This window comes from Dasypus novemcinctus, chromosome 8 (genome assembly GCF_030445035.2).
Source record: "Dasypus novemcinctus isolate mDasNov1 chromosome 8, mDasNov1.1.hap2, whole genome shotgun sequence".
Classification (NCBI taxonomy): Eukaryota; Metazoa; Chordata; class Mammalia; order Cingulata; family Dasypodidae; genus Dasypus; species Dasypus novemcinctus.
This window is the reverse complement of record NC_080680.1, coordinates 35,200,263-35,227,997: the sequence shown is the minus strand read 5'-3', so window position 1 is coordinate 35,227,997 and position 27,735 is coordinate 35,200,263.

Below are 27,735 nucleotides of genomic sequence, written 5' to 3'. Positions count from 1 at the left end.
ATGGGGGGGGGGGGGGAGTGTCCAGGAACAACAAACATGCCAATTCACTGCTAACAAATGCCTAGATTGCTTACCAGATAACATGTACTCTGTTAATCCTGAAACACAATAACAAGGTATAATAACTAATGTTAATGACCTTACCCTATATTAGAGTAGACAATAAGGTAAATAATTTCATGAAAGTTATACATATTTTGATAATGATAATGTATGGTGAGCTCATAAAGTTGCTTCTCTGCCAGGATGCAGATAGATGGAAAAATATTCATATATGTTTATTTTAAGGAGGGCATAGCTTTCTCTGTTTCAGTAACTGGCTACTAGCAATTGCCAGTGAGATTCTGTCTTTAATGAAATCATTTTCTTAAAAGGCAAAAGATACAAGTCCCAGGGAGAAAAAGTCTCAGGTGCTGCTGAAAAAGAATGAAGAGATGATATAAAAAACTGTGCCTCAAGTTAGCTCTCAGGCTAGACTATCCTGCATATTAAGAACAGACATTATTCATCAAGCACATAGAATTTTTAAGAAAATAAATGTTTTATGCAGACTAGCGATATCAAATTTGCCTAAAGTGTTTATCAAGTCTATGCTCTCTATTCATGCATAATTAATTTTTGGATAAGCAAAAGAATAAGGTGATTTCATTTCTTATGATTTTGGTATAAAATACTTGTATCTCTACCTCAGTACTACTGACAAAGATTAGGAGAAAAGAACCAGCTTTGAAGCTAAGTCATCACAGTGTGGTGTTGGAAATGGGAAACTGCAAAAAGACTTTGATATATCTTTAAAATAAAGTGACCAGGTTTAGATATTCAAATACACAAAACAGAGATTGATGAAATGACCTGTAAATTGGATTACTGGTGCAATTTCTCTTAGAGTAGGAATATAATTCATAGCATCTTTTTAATACTTTTACAAATGTAGGAGACTAGAGTTCACCTGGATCAACAAAGCTAAAATGACATCTTCATGAGAAATGTAATCTATGCAGTAAAATTGGTCATGACAAAGAAGTGTAGAATTAAACTGACTTTTTCACATACCGGAACCCTGTTAGACACCTGGGATTGCAAGACAGACAAAATTATAATTTTCATGGATATAGTCACATTGATGAATCACTGGTTTAAAAATCAAGATAAGACACAATAGTTCAGCTTTATCTTTGGCAATAAGCAGTAAGAACATTATATCTTTAGTTACTCCTTTATCAGTTACCTCAAAAAAATGTAATGGCATAAATTGTCAACAAAATCTACTTAATTGAAATCACTATTTCAATCTATTCGTGTCAGCTGTAAGCAGCTTCTTTTGGGCCTATCCATTTGAATACTTCTGAACTCTGGGGAAAAACATGTACTCCAGAGAGCACAAATTGTTACATGTATTTGTGCAGCTTACTGAGTAATTCTGGGATCCCCAAGATACCAGCCTGAGAGCATAAGATTCAGTACCCAAATAGTAACCATGCCTTTAGAATGGCTTTGGATGGAAGCCATGGGGGTCATATGAGGCTTGTCTAAGGTCTTTTGGGAAATAATTTATATCACCCAGGACTTGCTTGGTCCTCCAGGTCAAGGACTACCTCTGACACTGCTTTAGATGATTTAGGTATGTGATAGGCAGAATAATGTTCCCCCAAGGATGACCACATCCTCCTCCCCAGAACCTGGAAATAAGTAACTTCATAGGTTATAAACAATTTTGCAAACGGGATTAAGTTAAGGATCTTGAGATTGGAAGATATTCCTGAATTATCTAGGTGGTCCTGATTTAATCACAAGAGTCCTTATAAAGAGGAGTCAGGAGAATCAAAGTCAGGGAAGCAGAAAGAGAGACTAGAAGATGTTGCACTGCTGGATTTAAAGATGGGTGGAGCTACAAGCCAATGAATGCAGACAATCTCTAGAGCCAGAAAAGAAAGGAAATTGATTCTTTTCTAGAGCCTCCAGAAAGACTGTACATGCCTACACTTTGATTTTAAGACTTTTGAATTTTGGAACTGTATGATACTAAATTTGCATGTTTGAAACCATTACATTTTTGGTAATTTGGTTCTCCCCACAAAAGCAAATTAATAAACAAGCCAATGTAGATAATGCTGTTCCCAGAAGAAGGCCTTCACTAGGGGGACTTAAGACAGCCTCTCATAAGTATGAGAGAAATAAAAGCAGATCATACTTAGAAAACTAATTTCAATGCTCTTATGATCATTTATTTGACACTGAGACTGTGTCTGTTTTTCTACAGCCCTTCACACACCCCATCATTTCTATGGATCTCTCTTTTGTGGACTTTTCTGCCCAGTATAGTGACTGCTTACCTTGTTCTGCCCCTTCAACCTCTTCCAATGTCTTAATTGCTAACTGCCTGCACAGACATTAATCCCCTAGTTTCCTCCTTTCTAAGTGCTGTTTATTTGCCTCCTGATTCTCTGACCCACTACTATCTTCACCATCTTCCTCATCCTATCCTTTTAAACTCCCATGTTATCAGGACTCAGTGAATATTATACAAAATTAAATAAAATTATTGTGCATAAATAAACTAAAAATGCACCTGGTATAAAATGCAAATCTCAAAGGTAAGTTTTCTTTCAAGGTTTTGCTTTTATCAGCTTCTTATTTGCATGACATCTGTTGGTGCTTATCTCCCTCTAAACAAAACTGTCCCATCAAGACCCTCTGAGCAATAACAGCATCCCTACCACACATGCATCTGACTGAAGGTAAACCCTCCTAGGCTGGCCAGTGGCTCATGATGGGCCTGGCTCAAAGATTTTGCTCAAAAACAAGAGATGCTTTGCTTTCTGATAGGTGAGAAGAGATAGACATGTGGAGGGTAACTAATTCCATTAATCATTGGCCCTCAGATGGAAAATTCACTAAGTCCTTCTGCTGATGTACATGGAACTCAATTTCTTCCATAGTTTCTGGGAGACCTTTCTGTGTTAGTTAGATTTCCTTGAGGTCCCATGTTCCCTGTCACAGTAGCCTAGGAAATATATACTGTTGGTTCTGTTGCTCTGCAGAACCATGATTAATACATTCCTTATCATTCCACATGTATTTTTTTCCATAATCTTCTTTTAAGTGACTTAGCATGATTGGGCTTCTACCAATTGCAAGAAAACCAACCTAAATAAACATTTCTGACAAGAGATTTGTTCTATACTTGGAAACCTCATAATAAAAATGAATTTTAAAAATGTTAAATCTGGTTGTAATGGTCATGATTAGAGACCGCCTTGATTTTCCAGGCTGCTATGACAAACACCACACAATGGATTGGTGTAAACAATTGGAATTTATTGGCTCATAGCTTTGAGGTCAAAATTGAAATGTCAGCAAGGCAATGTTTTCTCCCCAAAGTCTGTAACATTCTGATCCTTCTCTTCCAGTTTCTACTGTCTTCCAGTTACAGCACTTTCCCATGGCGTTATGCTGACTATGTGTGAATCTCTTCTACATGAAAAGGACTCTAGGAATCCAGATTGGGTGGAGACCCATACAATGAGAGTGAAGATATACCCACCTTCTGGGAGGACTGATGTTCTCAAACAGAGGGAATTGTATCTTTCGAGAGAATTGGTGGCTCCCAATGGGTTACAGCAGTGTAATTTGTCAAGCCCTCAACATTGTTGCAAGTATCTCTGAATATGGTCCTTCAGTAATGAATATTGATTGTCACTGTGGGCCCTGAGGGGAGGGGAAAGAGGTATTGAATAGATGGAATTAGTATTAACTATGGGGCAATGGAAGTGTTCCACAAGATCATGCAATGATGGATATAGGACATGTTAGATTACACCAAAAATGTATAAAAGTCTATAGGCTAAAATGTAAACCATAATGTAAAACATAAGACAACTAAAAATTTAGAAAATTGTATAGTCTAAATATAAACCATAATGTAAACCCAAATGGAACCATGTTTGAAAGCTATTGTTTCAATATCTGTACATCACCTGCAGTAAATATAATATGAACATGTAAAAAGATCATTGCTGGGAGATAACCAGCAAGATGGCAGCAGAATAAGGAGGTCCTAGAGTCAGCTCCTGCCCAGGGTAGTTAGCAAACACCCAGAGCTCTCTGGAACTAGCTGAAGCACATGTTTACAGACTCCAGGAGCCAGAAGAGCATCCTGCAACATCTTTGAAGGAGTGGAAGGAGGAGACTGCCCATCTGCAGAGAAGACTCATAATTAGAGTGCTCCATGCCATGGAGGCTGGTGCCCATCCTCTACTGGAGGCACAAGCCGCCTCAGGAGCTGTTCTGTGGCTGGAATCAAAAGCTCCATTTCCCCAAAATGGGGAAGGAAGAGACAGTTGGGCACCAATTTCAGCAATTGATGAGGAAGCTCAGTGGACCACAGTATAATCCTGAAAACAGCTAAAGCTTGAGCCTGTCCAAGTCAGAGATGCCAGGAGCTGCCATCTTAACTCTGCGCCTGGCACAAGGGGAAGCGGGGTAGACTGAAAATACAAGTGCTGGTGGAGACCAGCTTCTTCCGATCAAGATAAGATAGCAGGTCTAGCCTAGGCCCCAGTGCCACCTCCAGCAGGGAGGAAGCTATGGGGACCTGCGCCAGCCTCTCTGGGAAATTACTGGCCAAGCCTTGGAGGCCAGTGACTATCTAACTCTGACGACAGGAGCCACCCCAGGAGCTGTTCTGTGATGGGAATTGGAAGCTCCATTTCCCAGAACCAGGGGAGGAGGAGAAGTTTGGTTGATGATTTGGGCTACTGATTGGTAGACTTGGCAGGCTAAGAGATAACCCTGGGAACAAGGGGGTGAGAACCACCCCAAGTCAGAAAGAGGCCAGTAGCCACCATTCTGACTCCACCGCCAACCTGAGGGGAAGCTGGGCTGGCCAGTTTCTTTCACACAGATCAGCCTACAGCCCTAGCCTAGGCTTCAGCCCTGCCTCTGCCAGGGAAGAGGCTGAGGAGCTCTGCACCAGCCTGTATTGGTAACTGCAGATAACTTTGGCTGCCATAGATTAAAAATCAGAAGTCTACCAGGGCAACTGTGATCATCTTGGACCCACACTGCATAAAACCACATCTGCAGCCCCAATTCTGCCCCAGGCAGGGGAGGAAGGGATGTGAAGTTTCATCAGTATCTCTGGGCCACTACAGTCTAGGCCTGCATGTGGATTATTCCACATAGCTGAGAGTATCCCTATCTCTGACAAAGGAGAAAGTTGGAAGAAGCTTCATTGGTCCCTGGTGCAATGAGAGCAGCTTGAGCCTCCACAGCTAACAGCACCAACTACATGCTTGGCTTCTACTGCACAACCAGCAAGAGAGAAATGATAGGAAGCCCAAACTAAAGAGAAAAACTGCACACAGAATAAATACTCTAGTAAGCCAGATGCAAAGACACCAACAAAAAAATTACAATCCACACCAAGAAACAGGAAGCTATGGCCCAGTTAAAGGAACAAGATAAGCCTCCAGATGACATAAAGGAGTTGAGACAACTAATTATAAATGTTCAAACAAATCTCCTTAATAAACTCAATGAGATGGCTAAAGAGATTAAGGATATTAAGATAACACTGGATGAGCACAAAGAAGAATTTGAAAGCATACATAGGAAAAGAGCAGATCTTATGGGAATGAAAGGCACAACATAAAATTTTAAAAACGTTGGAATCATATAATAGCAGATTTGAGGAGGCAGAAGAAAAGATTGGAGAGCTTGAAGAAATGGCCTCTGAAAGTGAACATAAAAAAAGAATAGATAAAGAAAAGAATGGGAAAAATTAAACAAGGTCTCAGGAAACTAAATGACAGCAAAAGGCATGCAAACATATGTGTCATGGGTGTCCCAGAAGGAGAAGAGAAGGAAAAAGGGACAGAAGGAATATCTGAAGAAATAATGGTAGAAAATTTCCCAACCCTATTGAAGGACATAGATATCCCTATCCAAGAAGCGCAACATACTCCCATCTGAAAAAACCCAAACAGACCAACTCCAAGACACATACTCATCAGAATGTCAAAGGCCAAAGACAAACAGAGAATTCTGAGAACAGCAAGAGAAAAATAATGCATAGCATAAGGGATATCCAATAAGATTAAGTGCTGATTTCTCACTTAAAACCATGAAGGCAAGAAGATAGTGGTCTAATATATTTAATATACTACAAGAGAAAACGTCCAGCCAAGAATCTTATATCCAGCAAAACTGTCTTTCAAAAATGAGGGCAAAATTAGAATATTCACAGATAAACAGAAACTGAGAGAATTTCTAAGTAAGAGACCAGAGTTCCAGGAAATACTAAAGGGTATGCTAGAGCCTGAAAAGAAAAGACAGGAGAGAGAGGCCTGGAAGAGATTCTAGAAATGAAGATTATATCAATAAAAGTAACTGAAAGTGTCAAAAGAGTGGTGAAAATAAAAGATGATAGATAAAACTCAAATATTCAGGAATAAACTTAACCAATGATGGAAAGCACTTGTATTCAGAAAACTGCAACTCAATGTTAAAACAAATCAAAAAAGCCCTAAATAACTGGAAGAATATTCCATGCTAATGGATTGGAAGACTAAATATCATCAAGATATCAATTCTACTCAAATTGATATACAGATTTAATGCAACCCCAATAAAAATAACTCCAGCATTAAAGAAAAAATTGGAAACTTATCATTAAATTTTTTGGAAGGGTAAGGAGTCTTGAATAGCCAGAAACATAACAAAGGAAAAGTGAACCCTCATCTCCAGACTTTAAATCATATTAACTACCAATAGTAGTAAAAACAACATGGTACTGGCCTAAAGACAAACACAATAGACCAATGAAACCAAATTTATGATTCAGAAACAGACCCTCACAGGTATGATCGAGTGATTTTTGACTAGCCTGTCAAACTCACACAGCTTGCACAGAACAATCCGTTCAACAAATGGTGCTGAAAAAATTGGACATCCATAGCTGAAAGAAGGAAAGAGAACCCTTATCTCACACCTTTTCCAAAAATTAACTCAAAGTGGATCAAAAAACTAAAAATAAAAGCAAGAACCATAAAACTGCTAGAAGAAATTATTGGAAAATATTTTCAAGACCTGGTGGTAGATGGTGGATTCTTAAAGGACAAAAGAGAAGGACTGAGTGGACTACTGATGTTGAATGTATGTATAAGTTTTAATTCACTTTACTGTAAATTTGTGGAAATGTACAGAGTGGATGGTAACACACAGTGAGTAACAGCTAGTTTATAAATGGGGATGTGACTGAAAATGGTAGTCTAGGTATGTAAATGCCAATTGATACAATGCTTGAGAATAATCTAGGAACTGGATAGCACAGTAAACCAAGAGGTGGGAGAGAATTGTGGTTGATGGTACAGATGCAAGAGTGTCCTTTGTTAGCTAGAACAAATGTATATCACTACTGCAGGGTGTTGGGAATATGAAGAAGCATGGGAAAAAGTACAGCTGGAGTGACTTATGGACTATGGTTAGTAGTAATAATATAATATTCTTGCATCTATGCAAAATATGTACTGTGTTGATACTGAAGCAGTATGGAAAATTTGAGCCAAATATGCACTATGGACATGGTAACAATCAGATAATATTATTTTATCTGTAGCAAATGACACACCACATTGTGGTATGTTGATGGAGGGATGTTGTTCAGAGATTTTGCACATATGCGTGATTGTTTTATAAGCTTATAACTTCTGTCATAAAAAATATATTTAAAAAATAGTAATAGGTTTGGTTGGGGAAAAAAACACACCAAATGTAAGATAAAAACTATGATTAGTAGTAAAATTTTGACAGTGTTCTTTCATAGTTTGTAAAAAATATCTCATGCCAATGCAAGGTATTGGTGGAGGGTTGATGTATGGGACCCCTGTTTGATGTTATGCATATTTGCTTTGTAAGTTCACAACTTTTACTATACACGTAAATGTTTATGTATGTTCATATATAAATGATATAAAGATAATAAGAATTGGATTGGTTAGGGAAAAACTACTTTCTTAGTAGTAATATTTTGACAATGCTCTTTAATCATTAGTTAAAATAGTTTAAGAACAATGCAAGTTATTGGTGGTAGGGTGAGATGTTATATATGTTTCTTTGATGTTATATATGTTTGGTTTGTAAGTTCACAACTCTTATATACTTATTGTTTATGTATGTTTATGTATGTGTGATATATTTCAATAAGTTTTTTTAAAAAAGATCATTGCTGGGGAAGGGACAAAGTGTTTGGTGTTGGATACATAGGAGTACCATATATTGTGTATGTAAATTACTGTGATCTAAAACTTTGTGAAGACAAACTTAATAAATAGGGGGGGAGGGGACAGGATATAGACACTAAGGAAGAAATGGAAGAAATTGCCTTGTCACTGTACACACAGGGAAACCCCTATAACAGTGATGAAAGGCAAAACGTCAAAAACAAAGCTTTTCCATTTTTTCATTTTTTGTTACCCAATTTATTTTTACTTTATTTAATTTTTCTAAATTAGTATGTATTCTATATCTAACCTTTAAGCCCATCACTATATTCCATTTTACTATTAATGGAACCTGGCAATATATTAGGTTTCATTTTTTTAAAAAGTTTTGGACCACAGAGAGTTTCAACTATGGCAGGAATGTAACACTGGTGTGAAGTGTTATTGATAGGAGGCACATGGCTGATAGGGAGTTCTCCAGGGCATGTATACATAAAAATGTTTTGATATATTCATAGTGGTTACAGTTAAAAATGACAACTGAGGGAGTGCTGAGTTCCTAGCCAGGAGACCTCTATTCACATTCCCCAGTGGAACAGCAACAATCCTCCAAGTGCAATGGCAAAGGACAATAAAGACGGGTGGTCCAACAATGACCCCTTGATACTGCTGACTATGCTTATGAGTCTGTGTGCCAGAAATATGAACTAGGCCTAGAGCTGCAGGGCGCCTAAGAGTTACCTCCTGAGAGCCTTCATGTTGCTCAAATGTGGCCACTCTCTAAGCCAAACACACCCTGTAAATGCATTACCTTTCCTCCAGCATGGGACATGACTCCCAGGGATAAGCCTCCCTGGTGCCAAGGGATTATGACCAAGCACCAGCTGATGACGTAATTAGAAAAAGACCTTAAATAAAAGGGTCAACTCAGACCAGCATAATAACTCAGTCTACATGTAATATCAGGTGTTAAAAACTGCTTTTTGACCTTGGATAAAGGGGGAAATGGAAAGGACAATTGAGTTTGTATGGCTATGAGTCTCCAAAAAAGAGTCGGGAGTTCATCACAGGGTCCACACTTACACACACCTCAGCAGGGTCCCAGAGACAGCCAAAGTAGATACAAGCACAAGTACTGGTTCTCCTGAGGGGTACAGAGACCCACAGGTTCTATGGTCATGGCAGGTGGCTCGGGAGTTCAGTGCCATGTCAGTTGGCCCTACTTTGGAGTCTGTGTTCCTGAGTGTGATGGAGTTGGACTCAGATGTGATCTTTCTACACATGCCTCTTCTGTCATTTTTATTGAACCTGTTATTGGTGCTGGGGTTGATGTATACTCAGGAGACCTGAACCCCTGGACTATTCATGTGACATCAGGCTGAGCCTCAGCAGACTTGCAGCTCCTACCCTCTAGTTTATTGGACTAACCCCAGCCAGCTAACAGGAAGGTGAAGAAGGTCAACCACCATACCAGCGAGACAAAAGTGCCTACAACTGCAAGCAGGAGAATTGCATCCATCATCCATGTGGAATCTAAGCCCCCTCTAGATATATAGGTGGAGTAGATATAACCATCCCAGGGTCCACAGGATGGAGGAATAGAGTATGGATTAGAGTGGACTTACTGATATTCTACTATGGAATTATTATGATTAGTAATGGAAGAAATTGTAGCATTGATGGTGAAAGTGGCTACAGTAGCTGCTAAGGGTAGGGATAGGGAAGAAGAGATATGATGTGGGGGCATTTTCAGGACTTGGAGTTGTCCTTGGTGGTACTGCAAGGACAGATGCTGGACATTGTGTGTCCTGCCATGGTCCACTGGATGGACTGGGAGAGAGTGTAAACTACAATGTAAACCACTATCCATGTGGTGCAGCAGTGCTCCAAAATGTATTCACCAAATGCAATGAATGTCCCATGATGATGAAAGAGGTTGTTGATGTGGGTGGAGTGGGGTGACAGGGGTGGGGGTATCTGGGGATTTCATAGTATATTTTTTTAAATATAACATTCAAAAAAGAGAGATAGAGGGAAAAAAAAAGACCCAACCTCATTAAGTTGAGTCTCACCTTAATTAAAAATAACATCTTCAGGAGATCCTATTTACAATGGGCTCACATTGTCAGGATTGTGCATTAAGATTAAGAACATGTCTAAATTGGGGTACATAATCAATCTACTGCAGGGATATTAGCCAAGATCAAAATATTAATCTGCTCTGAATATTAATCTTACAATGGTCCAAAAATAATATTTTCTATATCATACCAATGCAGAATGGTCCTTAGCTCCATTAATTCATGTTTCAATTCCTTATATTTTATTTTTAAATTTTACCATCAGAGCAATTTGTTACATAATTTGTACATAGGTTCTTTTAATGCTCTAGTTTGTCTTATCCACAAAACCACAAAAGCAACTGCATGTGTTGAACAAGAGAAATTCAGAATTTAGAGAATGTTACCTGTTGCCAAAATTTATCCAGGACTAATCTTGCATTGGCTCAAAGTCTGTTCCTTTCTGATGATTATTCCTCATTTTTTGGCCTCTGGTTGAAGATATACAGTGTGTTCCGTAATTTACTAACGCTCCTTTTTAGTTTGATATTTGTGTCGCTTTCTTCTCTAGTCTATCCCCTACTTGAATCATAGTTTTGCCTTTTACTTATTCTTATTGCAATATGTAACTTATGGCAGAAGGCCATCATTTTGGCAGTCACAACAATGAGGCTGTCTCTCAAACCAAACTAGCTCCTGCAATTCGCACCACTGGGAACATAGATGTGGGTAATTCATACATAGTGAATAAGCCACATAAAAAATGTCCACAACAGAATGGAGAAACAAATTGTGGTATATCTATACACTAGTGTGATACACAGCAAGAAAAATGAATAAATTGCTGATAAAGGCAAAAACATGGATAAATATCAAAAACATGGATAAATATCAAAAGAAACCAAATGATTCCAGTTATATGAAAATCTAGCTCAGGCAAAAGAAATCTATGGCCATAGAAATAGGACTGGAATTGTAAAAGTGTAGAATGAGGGGCCATTCCAAGGTGATGGAAAATTGCATATTTTGACAGTTGTATGAGGTGGTGGTTTGGAGCTATGTATCCCAGAGAAACATGTTCTTACTTTAGTACATTAATCCATTCCTGTGATTGTGAACCCACTGTAAGTAGGACCTTAGATGAGGTTAATTCAGTTAAGGTGTGGCTCAATAAGGATGGGTCTTAATCCAATTACTTATAAAGGGAGACTTTTATAAGCAGAATGAAATTCAGATAGAAGCTGAAAGTCAACAGAACCATGAAAGGCTGCCATGAATATTGCCATGTTATCCAAGGACCAAGGACCACCAGCACGCAGCACCAGAATGCCAGTTTTCAGAAAGAAAGCATTGCCTTGATGATGCCTTGATTTTGGACTTCAACTAGCTTCAAAACCATGCGTTAAATTCCCTTTGTTGAAGCCAACCCAGTGCATGGTATTTGTTTTAGCAATGAGGAAACTAAAACATCTGGAAACTAAAGCTATACATCTAGATTACCCAGATGTATATATTTATCAAAATTCCTAGTCATACAAATAAAATCTGTGCAATCTACTGAATGCAAACTACACTTTAAAATTAAAAAGACATATTACAACAAAAAGTACATGTGAATAACTTTGCTGTTTTATTGGCTTTTAAAAATAAATTGTGGGAACTTGGTGATGCATTAGGCAAAAAAGGTGCAGCTCACAAAAACAACAGAGAAACAGCCAAGAGTCACCTGAGGGACCTGCTTTGGAAGTCAGCAGACAAGAACGGTGCTTAACAATTCCCATGAGGTTGAGGGACAGAGAGACAAAGAAGCCAAAATAACAAACTGAGTTACTAAGCCTCCTGGTTGCCAGGAAGGACTCCATCCCCCCATCCCTGAGATATTCAGCAGGGGTAAAACCCCTGCTCATTTCAGCTGAAAGGGGAGCAGAGGTATTCCTTCCTGCCAGCTGTTACAGGGGAAAAGGGAGGGGAAGTTAGGTGGCTTTTCTTCAGTGAATTCAGCTAGTGGAGGCTGCTTTGAATTTCAGCCCTGGCCAGAGGAAAACAAAGGTGGAAAAGTGTGCCAACAAGCATCATCTGCTGACTGGTCTGGAAAATACATGGACAGAAACTGCTATTAGATCTCTTTTACCCCTGAGAGAAAGTCTATGACCCATTTGTGAGTCCCTAATATGATTTTAGTAACTTAAGCTGGGTAATTTTAAAGACTTATGCTAAGTTGAACTAGATATCAAAAAACTGACAAAACAATAATAATAGGCAAGAAAGAGAAATTGGCCATCAGAGTAAATTCACCAACATACCAGATAGCAGCAAAAAATTACAAGCCATACTATGAAAAAGGAAGAGATGGCCCAGTCAAAGGAATAAACCAAATATCCTGAGGAGATTCAGGATTTGAGACAATTAGTCAATGAAAATCACACTGCTTTCCTAAATCATTTTAAAGAATAGAAAGAAAATATGACTAAAGAGATAAAGGATATTAAGAAGACATTGGCTGAGCATAAAGAACATTTTGAAAACCTGCAAAGAAAAGTAACTGACCTTATGGGAATGAAAGACACAATGGATGAGATTAAAAATATCATAACCCAATGAATGGACTGGGAGAGAGTGTAAACTACAATGTAAACTATAATCCATGTGATGTAGCAGTGCTCCAAAATGTATTCACCAAATGCAATGAATGTGCCACAATGATGAAAGAGGTTGTGGATGTAGGAGGAGTGAGGGAGGGAGTGGGGTATATGGGAACTTCTTATATATTTTAATGTAACATTTTGTGTGATTTATGCATCTTTTTTAATAAAGGACAATAAAAAACAGTTTTTATGTAATTCAAAAAAATACATTAGAGACACATAAGAACAAACTTGAAATATTTCAAGAAAGAATTAGTGTTTTTGAAGACAGAGCATCTGAACTGGAAAAGACAGGAGAAAAGGGAGAGACCAGGGTCTCAGGGAATTGAAAGACAATGTGAAATGCAAAAACATACACATTATTGGCAACCCAGAAGGAGAAAAGAATGGAAAGGGGCAATAAGAATGTTTGAAGGAAACAATGACTAAACACTTCCTTACCCTTATGAAAGACATAAATATCAATATCCAAGAAGGACAAAACACCCCAAAAAGAATAAACATAAATAGACCAACCCCAAGACACCTACTATTCATAATGACAAACATCAGAGATAAAGAGGAGAATTTGAAAGCAGCAAGAGGAAAGCAAAGCATCATATACAAGGGAAACTCAATAAGATTAAATGCTGACTTCTCATCAGAAACCATGGAGGAAAGAAGGAAGAGGAATAATGTATTGAAAGTATTGAAAGAGAAAAACTGCCAGTCAAGAATTCTGTATCTGGCAAAGCTGTTATTCAAAAAATGAAGGGGAGGGAAATGGCTGTGGCTCAATCAATTGGGCTCCCATCTACCATATGGGAGGCCCTGGGTTCATGTCCTGGGCCTTCTTGTGAAGACAAGAGAGCCAATGGTCCATGGAGAGCCGATAACTCATGCCTGCAGAGAGCTGGCACAGCAAGATGATACAACAAGGGGAGACAAGCAGATACAGAAGAATGCACAGTGAATAGACACAAAGAGCAGATAGCAAGCAATCTGCAAGGGGGGGTAAATAGATAGATAGGTAGGTAGATAGATAGATAAATATAAAATTTAAAAAAAGAAGGGAAGTTCAAAGTCTTCACAAACACCAACTGAGAATATGTTACCAAAAAAACAGAATTACAAGATATATTAAAGGTAGTATTCAGCCTGAAAGGAAAAAAACAAGGGTGAGAGACTTGGAGAAGAGTGTAAAAATGAAGAATATTAGAAAGGGTAAAAAGATAAACTATAGTATATATGACAACAGAAAGCCCAAAGTCAAAATGGATAAAGTAAGTAATGCCTTTACAGTCATAACATTGAATGTTAATGGCTTGAGCTCCCCAATTAAAGGACGGAGACTAATAGAATGGATTAAAAAATATGAGGCAACTATATGTTGTCTACAAGAGACTCTCCTCAGATGTAAGACCACAACCAGGTTAAAAGTGAAGATTGGAAAAAGATATCCATGCAAATAGTAACCAAAAAAGAGTTGTAGTAGCAAAACTAATATTGGACAAAAAAAAATGTTAAATGTAAAACTGTTATAAGGAATGAAGAAGATCATTATATATTAATAAAAGGGGCAATTGGCCAAGAAGAAATAACTACACTAAATATTTATGCACCTAATGTGATTGCCTCAAAATGCATGAGGCACACACCAGCAAAGCTGAAGGGAGAAATAGATGTCTCTATAATAGTTGTTGGATACTTTAATACACCACTCTCAGTATTAGATAGAACATCTGGATAGAGGATAAAGAAAGAAACAGAGAACTTGAATAATGTGATAAATGACCTATACCTAACTGATATCTATAGAGCATTGCACCCCAAAACAGCAGGATATACATTCTTTTCAAGAGTTCATGGATCCTTCTCCAAGATAGACCATATGTTAGGTCACAAGACAAGTCTCAATAAATTTTAAATGATTGAAATTATACAAAACACTTTCTCTGATCATAATAGAATGAAACTAGAAATCAATAATAGACAGAAAAAGGGAAAAGTCATAAATATAGGGAGATTAAATAACACACTCTTAAACAACCAGTGGGTCAAAGAAGAAATTGAAAGAGAATTCAACAAAGTATCCCGAGATAAATGAAAATGAGAACACAAAATATCAGAAATAAATTAAATGGAGAACAAAAATAAAAAACAATAGAGAGAAACAACAAAACCAAAAGTTGGTTCTTTGAAAAGATAAACAAAATGGACAGATGCTTAGCTAAAATGACCAAGAAAAAAAAGACAGAAGACACAAGTAAAATCAGAAATGAGAAGGGGAACATTACCACTGACCCTGTAGGAATACGGGAGATCATAAGAGGATACTACAAATAACTGTATGCCAAAACACTAGAAAATGTAGATGAAATGGACAATTCCTGGTAACACATGAACCACCTACACTGGCTTTAGAAAAATAGAAGACCTCAACAAATCAATCACAAGTGAAGAGATTGAAACAGTCATCAAAAACCTTCCAAAGATGAAAAGCCCAGGACCCAATGGCTTCACAGTGAATTCTATGAATCATTCAAAGATGAACTAATACCAATCTTGCTCAAGCTCTTTCAAAAAATTGAACAGGAAAGAATGCTACCAAATTCATTCTATGAAGCCAGCATCACCCTAATACCAAAATCAGATAAAATCCTATAAAAAAGATAATTACCAACTAATATCTCTAATGAATATAGATGCAAAAATCCTCAACAAAATACTTGCAAACAGAATCCAAAAGCACATTTTAGAAGTACATAGGCTCTGGTTTTTAATAAAGAAGCTCCCGAGCCTGGCTGGTTGTAAATATATTCATTTTTCTTGCTTCCCAAAATTATTACTGAGTCCTGGCCTTTCCATATGCAATTATTGAACATCTCTTGACGTCTACAACATTTAGGGGCTCGTCCAGGATTGCAAATGAAGGCCAGAGAGAGTAGCATTTCACTACCCCTTCCAGGTCTCCAAGGAAGGTGGGAAAACTCAGGTGAACCCCAAATCTGGGTGTCCCTGGACTCTGTTTAGTCCAGAAATGGGTGTGGGCTCTGCCGGAATCCTCCCAGCAAAATCAGAGGCAACGGAAAGTCTAAAGAAATTCTGGGAACAGAAAAAATCTACAAACACAGAAAAAGAATGGACATCTTATTACCCATATGAAAACTTCATCCAGCTTCATATGGAATGCCAGATCCATCTTCCTCCAGTCAAAATAAAATAACAAAGTTTTTACACTTTGTTAAGTAGGGACTACAATCCATGGCCAGCAGGAAGAAGCTACAGAAAAAAGATCATCTCCCTTCAGCACCCCTTTAAGATTAAAGGTGTAGGCTCTCTAAAGGTAAAATAAAAATTAATAGATGGATCTGGAGCCTGGCAAAAATATCCACACAAGCACTAGTAACCCCTAGGATGGCTGCAGGGGGACCCCATCCCCAGGATTCTGCTGTCCAGGATGAGAACTTCTTCTGGAAACAGGAAAAACCCTGAATATTACCCAGGAACTTTATCTTTAGACCCTCACTGAAAAATTGATAAGTGGGGTAATCAATCTAAACAACAAATAACCATCCACCTCATAACTCAATAAAACAATAATTATGCCAAAGCTTAGCAAGTTAAGCTGGCATAAAGGGGGAAATGATGTAGGCTATGGGTGGGGGGCTGTGCATCTCTTCATAGATAATCTAAGCTGTGTGTATCTGAGGATGGAAGCTGCAGCCCTGAACTTCGACTCCAGTCCTGGGAAAACAATTAAGCAATGTAGGCTTTATAAACTTTAAATATTCAGGGAGGATGCAACCCAAATGTGTGGAAAGTGTGGGGTTCATGTTAAAAGATTACATGGAATATGGGGGATATGTGTTAATTCAAGCTGACCTGAAGGAAATAATGTATCTAATACTCAGATAAAACACTTAAGGAAACTAACAAAAATTCCTTTTGCATATAAGGACCTTTTGACTCCCTATTTTTATATCTTCTATATAAAAGGACCCAGAAATTCTATTCAGGGCTCGGGTTTTGATTAAGGAAGCTCCTGAACCTGGCTGGTCATAAATAAATTCAGGTTTTTTTCCTTCCTAAAATTAAAAAAAAAAAGTATATACCATGATCAAGTGGACTTTATCTGAGGTATGCAAGAGTGATTCAACACAAGAAAATCAATTAGTGTAATAAGCCACATTGATAAATTAAAGAAGAAAAAAATCACATGATCCTCTTAATTGATGTAGGAAAAGCATTTGACAAAATACAACAGTTTTGTGGATAATAACACTCCAAAAGTTAGGAATAAAAGGAAGCTGTCCCAATATGGTGAAGTGCATATATGAAAAACCAGTACAGCCAGCACTGTACTCAATGGTGAAAGATTGAAAGCTTTCCCACTAAGATCAGAAACAAGACAAGGATGCCCACTGTCACCATTATTATTCAATATTGTGCTAGAATCTCCAGGTAGAGCAAATAGGAAAGGAAGAAGTAAAACTTTGACTATTTGCTGATGACATGATCCTGTATTTAGAAATCCTGAAAAATCTACAACAAAACTACTAGAATTAATAGTCAAGCTCAGCAATGTGGTTAATATGCAAAAATCAATAGCATTTTTATACACTACTGATGTGCAATCTGAGGAGGAAATCAGAAAAAAATCCATTTCGAATAGCAACTAAAATAATCACATATTTAGGAATAAACTTAACCAAGAACATAAAAGAACTATATTCGGAAAATGACAATACATTGCTAAAGGAAACTGAAGAAGACTTAAATAAATTGAAGGATATTCTGTGTTCTTGGATTGGAAGATTAAATATCATTAAGATGTCATTTCTATCCAAACTGATTTATAGATTCAATGCAATCCCAATAAAAATCCCAACAGCCTTTTTTATGGAAATAGAAAAGCCAATAAACAAATTTATTTGGAAGGTTAAGGGGCAAAGAACAAAAAAATCTTTAAAAAGATTAAAGAAGTTGGAGGACCCTCACTTTCCTGACTTTAAAGCATATTACTTAACTACAGTGGTAAAAACAGCTTGCTACTGGCATAAGAACATACAGATTGACCAATGGAACTGAACTGAGAACTCACAAATACACCCTCATATCATTGTCAAGTGATTTTTCACAAGGCTGTGAAGCCCATCCAACTGGGCAAGAACAGTCTATTCAACAAAGGGTGATGGGAGAACGGGATAGCCATATCCTAAAATAAGAAAGAAGATCCCTATCTCACACCTTATATAAAAATTAACTCAAAATGGATCAAGGGCGTAAATATAAAACACAACAACCATAAAACCTCTAGAAGAAAATACAGGAAAACATCTTTAAGATCTTGTGGTGTAGATGGTCGTTTCTTAAACCTTATGCCCAAAGCACAAGCAACAAAACTAAAACAGATAAATGAGACCTCCTCAAACTTCAACACTTATGTCCATCAAAGGGCTTTGTCAAAAGGGTGAAAAAGCAGCCAACTCAGCAGGAGAAAATAATTGGCAACCACTTATCTGATAAGGGTTTAATATCCGTGACCTATAAGGAGATCATACAACTCAGCAATAAAAAGACAAAGTATCTAATTTAAAAATGGGCAAAAGACTTAAAAAAGACAACAGTCCAAAGAAGAAATACAAATGGCAAAGAAACACATAAAAAAATGATCAACATCACCAGTGATTAGGAAGATGCAAATCAAAACTACAATGAGATATCATTTCACACCTATTAGACTGGCCACTATTGAAAAGTCAGAAAACTGTAAATGTTGGAGAGCATGTGAAGAGATAAGAATGCTTGTTCACTGTTAGTGGGAATGTAGAATGGTACAGCCACTGTGGAAGACTGTTTGGCACTTCCTAAGGAAGTTGAATATAGACTTGTAATGGGACCCAGCAATACCATTGCTAGGTTTATACCCAGAAGAACTGAGAGCAATGACATGAACAGATATCCACACACTGTTGTTCATAGCAGCATTATTCACTATAGCCAAAAGTTGGAAGCAACCCAGATGTCTATCAACTGATGAGTGGATAAGCAAATTGTGGTGTATACATACACACAATGAAATATTATGCAGTGGTAAGAAGAAATGAAGTCATGGAATATATGACAACATGCATGAAGCTGGAGGACATTATGTTGAGTGAAATAAGCCAGACACAAAAGGACAAATACTGTATGACTGCCCTATTTTGAACTAAATATATTATGTGAAATATAAATATATTACACAAAATATGAATATGGTTAGAATTGCATATATAAGACCATTTTTCTTTGACACTGAACAAATGTAAGTCAATAGCACAAAATGTTAGTATCAGACAAAAAAACCACATTATACTAAGTAAAGGAGACCGGACACAGAGTACTACATATTGTATGATTCCATCTATATAAAATGTAAATATAAATCAATTCATAGAGATGAAAGGAGATTAGTGGTTATGTAGGTCTGAGGAAGGAATGCTAAGGGGTATGGAGTCTTTTTTTTTTTAGAGTAATGAAATTGTTCTAAAATATTTGAGATGATGAATGTATAACACTGTGATTATAGTAAGAGCAACTAATTACACACTTTGGACAGATTAGCCAGAAACAGCAGCTATGTACAGTGGGAGAATCATAGAGGGACTGAGAGGTGAGAAATTTTCTTGTTTGTTTGTTTGTCTATTTTATGTTGATTATTATTACTAATGAAATAATGAAAATGCTCTAAAAGTTATTGTAGTGATGAACATACAACTATGTGATTATAGCAAATACCATTATTGTACACTCTGGATGAATTGTACGTTTATTAGTACATAAAAAAATAAAGTACACTTGACCAAAAACTGTGTTCCAAATTTAAAAAAAAACAAACGGAATGAAACAGGAATTCCATATTCTATGTAAATAAGACTTACAAATATAAAGGTAAACTCATCCAGTATAAAATGTATAAACTTATCCAGCTTGAATAATCTTTCTGATATGTGCAAAAATATTAGTGATATACTGAATTCCAAAAGAAAGCTTTCCATACTTTATAGAATTTATTTCCAGTCAACAGCCAAATGTGTAGCTAGCAAGCATTTTTCTATAAAGTAGGAGTCAAGGGTCCCATTAAATTTTTCCATAACTCTATCATCGATCTATGTGAATGTGTTGCTTTTGTAAATAAATTTGTCCTCTGTTAAAAAGCAAACTTGTCTTGGGGCATGCCGTGTTATGCTTGCTGCAGAATGCTGGGGACCTGTTCCTTTTCTCAGCAAAGACGGTATTAGATCACTTCTAAGGGAAAGCAATAAGGCGGTAAAAGGGATATGAGATTTTTCCTTGTGGAGGAATTAAAATGTTCTAAAACTGACTGAGGTGATGACAGCAGAACTCTGTGATGAAAATGAAAGCCACTGAGTGTACACTTTGAACCGGATAGTTCAAAGCGTGAGACTGTAAAACACAGGGAATCCTGTGGTGGAAGATGGACTGTGGTTAACAGAACAAATGTGAGAACGTTCTCTCATATTTGAACTATAACAAATATATAATACTAATACAGAGTGTTAATAAGGTGGGTTGGGGGAAGTACACAAAATGTAAGATATGGACTATAGTTAGTAGAAATATTTTGAAGATGCTCCTTCATAGATGTAACAAATGTTTCACAACAACACAATATAATAATGCAAGGTGTTGGTAATGGGGGGATGTATGGGAGACTGGTGTGATGGTATGAATATTTGTTTTGTAAGTTCACAACTTTTACATATATACTTATTGTTCATGTATGATCATGTATGAATTATAAACTCCAATAAAAATTTTAAATGAATGAAAACAACAGAGCAAGGAAAAAATAATAATAATATACCTAACCTATTTGCCAAAACAGGAAAGTGCTAATACTTTTCTATTGGCAACACAATTCTAAAGACACATCTTTTAAAATATTTGGAAATCATATATTGTTTAAGGTACATATTTACCCAAAGTCATATATTCTTAATTATGTATCACAGTGCCTTTGTTATTAAATAATGAGTTTTGTAGTTATTAGAGAATGGTTTGTTCCGGTCAATAAAAATACCCTATTCTGCTTGATATTTCATTTGAAAACTTCTTTAAAGACTCCTTTTTTTAAGAGGAAGAAAAACTTGTTCTTAGAAGTTTTCATACTGAGAGATGTATTAAGACAGATCAGACTACAAAATAATGTTTTAATTTACAACACTGAGATTTTTAAACCAGTCACTTCAAAGTAGACCCTTTCTCTTGCTTCAAAGCAGTGTTAATAAGGGATGTATCAAAGCAGGTTGGGAGCAGTGATAGGCATATATTCAAATGGCAACTTTAATTCCCGCTTATGACTTAACTTCAGTCATTGGAGAAATTACCGCAGCACTAAGCTATAACTCAATAGGCACTCGCATTGAAGGTCTTAGTCAAGGTCCTTGATTCTTTTTCTTTTTAAATTTTTTAGTCATTTCTACTTTCCACTTTGTTGCAGTAGACATTAACTCTACATGGTTAACTAAGACATGGTAACAAGTAGTCACATGATTTTATAGCTAGTTAGGTAGATAGATACAGATTAGATCTCGATCTAGATCTAGATCAATCATTATGAGGCAAAAATAGCTCTTAAAATTGATTTCCTGTGCTAAAACAATTAAAATGAGAATATTCATCCAAAATATTCATGAACAACCTCAGTTTTTAGGTTTCTAGCAGCATATATCATTAGCCATTAAGATGGCAATAGCAGAGTTGTCAGAATGAGTATGTAATATGGATTTATTGCTGTAATGGGCTGGGGTCTAGTTTGACCCTTGGGCTTTTATAAGTTTAAGCAGAGAATGGCTTGGCTGTATTTAACTAAATATTTAGTTAATGGATCCTTCCTGAGCATTTTGGGTTTGGCTGAGGAATATTAATTTTAAATTGAGCAGAAATGTATGGGGGCAATTGAACATGAAGGTTTCTATTGTTGGAGGTGCATGCTTACTCCTTGCATTTCTTTTTTTTTTTAACTCAAACTTTATTCCAAATTTAAAAAAAAACAACAGAAAAAGTCAGCTCAAAATATTACAGAAGCATTGCTCTTATAAAGTTCTGTCCAGGCACTCTTATCTCATTTAACTTCAACACCTAACTCAGTTGGTCCTCTAGTGTTCACAAATACACCCAGATGAACACCGATTAGCTAAATGACATAATTAAGATCTCCTTATTAGTGATAAAAAATGAAGAAGAGAAAAGATGCTTAATCATATTCATATCTCACAAACCCAAATCCCATATTCCTTTTTCTTTACCTTTGTCATTAATATAGTACATTCTTTGCTTTTGCTACCAAAATATTACAATGTTGTTTTTAACTATAGTCTATAAATTACATTAGCTATATTTTCCATGTATTGCCATATTCTTAACACCTTGTATTATAGTAGAACATCCCTATGTCTATATTATTAACCACAATCCTCATTACTGTCAAAATCATTGTTATACATTCCCTAGATTATCCTCCAACTGTCCTCCAACTATTATAATCTCCCTGTACTATCCTTTTCAGCCACAATCACATCTATAAATCAAGTGTTTGTTACAATCATTATAATGTGCTTCCATCAAGTCAACCAATTACCAAGTATTTACATTTAACCATATTGAACAGTCTACATACATCCAGCATTTTCTTGCCCTCTCAATCCAACCTGTGCTTCATATTACAACTCTATAAGTCTACTCATTGTATTACATGGTCTCACTGAGACCATATAATATCCATCCTTTTGTGTCTGGCTTATTTCACTCAACATAATATCGTCAAGTTTCCTCTATGTTGTCATGTGCTTTCCCAACTGACTTCTTTTTACAGGTGAATAGTATTCCATTGTATGAATACACCACAACTTGTTTGTCTATTCATCCACCGGTGGATGCTTAGATTGTTTCCATCTTCTAACAATTATGAATAATGCTGCTATGAACATGAGTACGCAAATATATGTTTGTGTCCTTGCTTTCACTACTTCTGAATATATTCCTAGGCAGGATTGCTGGATTATATGGCAATTTTATATTTAGCTTCCTAAGGAACCATCAAATCATTTTCCACAGAGTCTGCACCATTTTATACTCCTACCAACAGTGAAGGAGTATTTCTATTTCTCCATATCCTTTCCAACAACTGTAGTTTTCTCTTGTTTTTTTAAATAAATGTCATTCTGCGTGGTATGAGATGATACCTCATTGTAATTTTGATCTGCATTTTACTAATAGCTAGTTATGTTGAACATCTTTTCACATGTCTTTTGGCCATTTGTATTTCCACTTTGGAAAACTGTCTATTCAAGTCTTCCTCTATAAACACCCAGGGGTGTGTGTTTGCCTCTATTTTAGTTCTTATTGTGCTATATTAATATTATAATTACCTGCCATCTTGGATTCTTCTCAGCCTGTAAACTCTCTGAGATCAGTGTCATCTTGTTTTTAGTTCAATATTGTCAATTCTATCCTTTCTTGGCTTCATTTAAGGACTTTAATATGAGCCGATGTCTGCAGGGGTGGAACTTAAGACGAGATGGTGGTAAGTATGAACACAAAGAAGAGATAAAATGGGGCAAGGGGTTGCCTTTGGTTGGGGCTTTACGGGTTTGAGGGTGGCTGGGGAGTGACGGTTGGGTAATGTTGCCCACAAGTGGGGGGAGGGAGGGGTAGCATACGAACACAGGAGAGGGTTAGGAGGTGGTGGAGAGTAAAATGCCGAGAAAATAATATCAAAATATAATAAAGAGGGTTACCTGTTTAGAATGCTCGGAGGGGAGGGTCTGATGCAGGACGGGCTCCTGGGGAATGTCTAAATGCTCATTCTGCCAGAGTGGGTGACACCATGGGGTAGAATCCCAAGTAGTGAGAGTGGGGGTGGACCCACATCCTGGGGAGGACTAATGCCACCAAATAGAGGGAACTCTATTCCTCGAGAGAAAGGGTGGCTCCCAGGGCATTGGGGCAGATGAGCAAGTTAGGCCCTAAACACTATTCGATCTATCTCTGGAAGTGGCTCCTCAGGAAACGGAGGTTGACTGTCACTGTGGGCACCAAGGTGGAAGGGAAAATGGACGTTAAATGTGTGGAACCAAAGTAAATGGGGGGCAAGGGAGGAGTTTCTTGAGAGTACACAAGGATGGATATAAAATATGTAATATTACACCATAACATATAGGAGACGACAGACTGATAATGTAAACCATAATGTAAAACATAGGAGGACTAAAAATGTAAAGAACTGTGTATCCTAAAGTATGCACCATAATGTAAGCACAGATATTACCATGTTAGAAAGCTAATATCTCAGACTCTGTACATCATCTTAAGTAAATATGATGTGAATAGGGTGTAAGAGTATTGCTGTGGAAGGAAAAAGGTGTTGTGGTGGATGTATGGGAGTGCTGTATATTATATATATGCATTGCTGTGGTCTAGGACTCCTACGAAGAAACGCTGAATAATTAGGGGGGGGGGGAAAGGATAGGATGTGGAATTTTTTCAAGTCAACATTCTTTATCTAAGTTCTTTATCTAACTTTAAACCAAGTTCTTTATCTATCCTTTAAACCCATCGCTATATGCCATTCCCTAGTAAGGGACCATAACATTATATTGGGCTTCAAATTTCGGGGAGTTCTGGATCACAGAGTGTTTCAACAATGGCAATGGAGGGATACTGGTATGGGATACCAATGACAGGTGATATATGGCTGACAGGGAGCTGTACAGAACATATGTCCAGGGTGCATGGTAATGATTGGATATACTCATAGTGGCAACAATTAAAAACCCAGCAGGGGGGGTACTGGGTTCCTGGCCAGTGGTGCTCTGTCGTGGTCCCTAGGGGAGCAGCGATAGTCTCCCAGGTACAGCGGCGGGGACCGGGAGGGAGTGAGGGTTCAACAGTGAGCCCCTGATGCTAATGACTATGCTCGTGAGCTGATAAACCTAAAATAAGAACAAGGCCTAGAGCAACATTGTGCCTGGGAATTTCCTCCTGTCAGCCTTCATGTTACTCAAATGTGGCCAGTCTCGAAGCCAAACTCAGCATGTAAATGCAATGCCTTCACTCCAGCGTGGGACATGACACCCGGGGATGAGCCTCCCTGGCAACGAGGGACCACTATCAAATACCAACTGATGATGCAACTGGAAAAGGACCTTATACGGAAGGTTCAATGCGGATCAGCAGAATATCCATGTCTACATAAAATAACATGACTTTAAAATGCTGTTTGACCTAAAGTAAGGGGGAAATGGAAAGGAGAAATGAGTTTATATGGCTACGAGTTTCTAAAAAAGAGTCTGGAGGCTGGCAGAAGGATTGCCCTCATGCACAACTGAGCAGAGTCAGAGAGACAGATAAAGCAGATACAACCCCCAGATATTGGTTCCTATGAAGGCTAAAGAGACCCATGAGAGTTATGGTCATGGCCGATGGGGTTTACTACCAGGGCAGATGGCCCCTCTCTGGAAATGGTGTTTACGTGTGATGAATCTGGACTCAGATGGGATCTCCCTTCATAAGACTTTCATACTAATCTGCTGGAGGTGCAGTTAACGTTGGGGTTTAAGATATAGTTAGGGGATTTGAATCTCTGGACTGATAATGTGATAGCCAGGTCCTGAGCCTCAACAGACTCCAGCACCTACAATCTGATTTATTGGACTTACCACACTCAGCTAAGATGGAGTTGAAGAAGGACAATCACCACACCATGGAGCCTAGAGTGATTACAACTGAAAATGGGAGGATGGCAGCCAGCATCCATGTGGAATCTGAGCCTCCTCTTGACATAGAGGTGCAATGGACACAACCAATCCAATGTCCACATAGAAGAGGTGGCATTGGATTGGGAAAAGTGGACATGGTGGACGATGGGTATGGGGAAGGGCAGGAAGAGATGAGAGGTGGGGGCGTATTTGGGACGTGGAGCTGCCCTGGATGGCGCCTCGGGGGTGATCACCGGACATCGTGGATCCTCACAGGGCCCACTGGATGGAATGGAGGAGAGTATGGGCCATGATGTGGACCATTGTCTATGAGGTGTAGAGGTGCCCAAAGATGTACTTACCAAATCCAATGGATGTGTCATGATGATGGGAACGAGTGTTGTTGGAGGGGGAGAGGGGGGGTGGGGGGGTGGGGTTGAATGGGACCTCACATATATATTTTTAATGTAATATTATTACAAAGTCAATAAAAAAAAAAAACAAATCATCTATTTCAAAAAAAAAAAAGAATTGAAAAACTTAAAAAAAAAAAAAGGACTTTACATGAGATTAGTAAACATTCTGATCACTTCTCATTTCAATCATTGTTTTAAAAATGTATTCCTTGGAGCTCCATGGTGCATATGGTGCTTTAGGTTGCCATGGAGTATCCTGAGGGGGGCGGTTAATGCCATGCTTATTCTTCTCATATGTAGGGTTTCCATGTGAAATTTCAGATAAGAACGTTTTCCACAGATATTAAAACCTAGTGCACTAAATTAGGTAACAAGGGTTTTTAAAGTTGGGAGGAAATGTAAAATTGTACCCCCTGTATTAGTTTCCTATGGCTTTGATAATGAATAACTACAAACTTGATGACATAAAACAACACAAACTATTCTCTAACATTTCTGGATGCCAAAAGTCCAAAATCACTGGTCTAAATTCTAGTTGACAGCAGTTTGCCTGCAGCATCTTGTTCAACAATTTTAAAAGGAAGCCTGTCTGTGAATGTCCTGCCCATTGACCATTGCCTACAAAATCCTCCCTTTTAAGGAAACAGACTCAACTACTGCAAAGGAAATTCATATCAGCTATGTAAAATTATCAATCTAGTATTTATTAAATAAGAACCCTAGGCCAACAAATATTTTAGGAATCTTCACAGCAGGAATGAGAAGGACTAAGAAGAGCAAATGAAACAACTGAAACTGGAGGAAAAATGTATAAGTCAGTGAATGGAATAAAACGTTACATATATTCTAACCATAGGTTATTATCTTCACAAAATAAATAGATTGTTATGACAAGCAGAATAAGAAATGGCATCTGGCTACTAAAAATATAATTATCAAAATAACAGTCATTTGAAGTATCACAAAATAAATAGTTGGTTTAAAACTAACCTATAATCTGGAAAAAGTTGAAAAGCTAACTGAATTATATTCAAAAAGAAAAATAAAGAAAATATGGGGAAAAAAGTTGAGAGATGTGGAAATTAGACTTTTTATGTCAAGGTCTACTTTATTAGGAGTATAGAAGCTATTAGGAACAGTCACAATGGGTAGGAGGAAATAAAAATTCTATTTTTATTTTTGCAATTTTCAACTGTAATTTTTAAAAGTATCATTGAAGGCTAAGATGGATAAAGATCACACTGAGACATACCCTTGTGCAATTTCAAAACTGTCAGTATAAAGAGAATATTCTGAATGCTTCCCAAAGAATACATACTTATGTGCATATGCATATGTGCATGCATACACACTTACACACACATATTGACAAAAAGCGATTAGACTCATCCTAACATTATATCCATGCTGAGGACTAGAAGACAGTAATTTAAATATTCTTAAAAAACTGATTTTGAACTTACAGTCCTTCATATTCATCCATTTTAATTATGAAAAAGATTCAATTTCTTCTCTGATGATTAAGCCTTGAAAAATATTATCACTCATGTGCTAGTTCCAGGAAACAATATCACCTCAATATGTAGTTTACCAAAATTTTAAAAAAGAAAATAAGATGCCATTATATATAAAGAAAGCATGGTAGG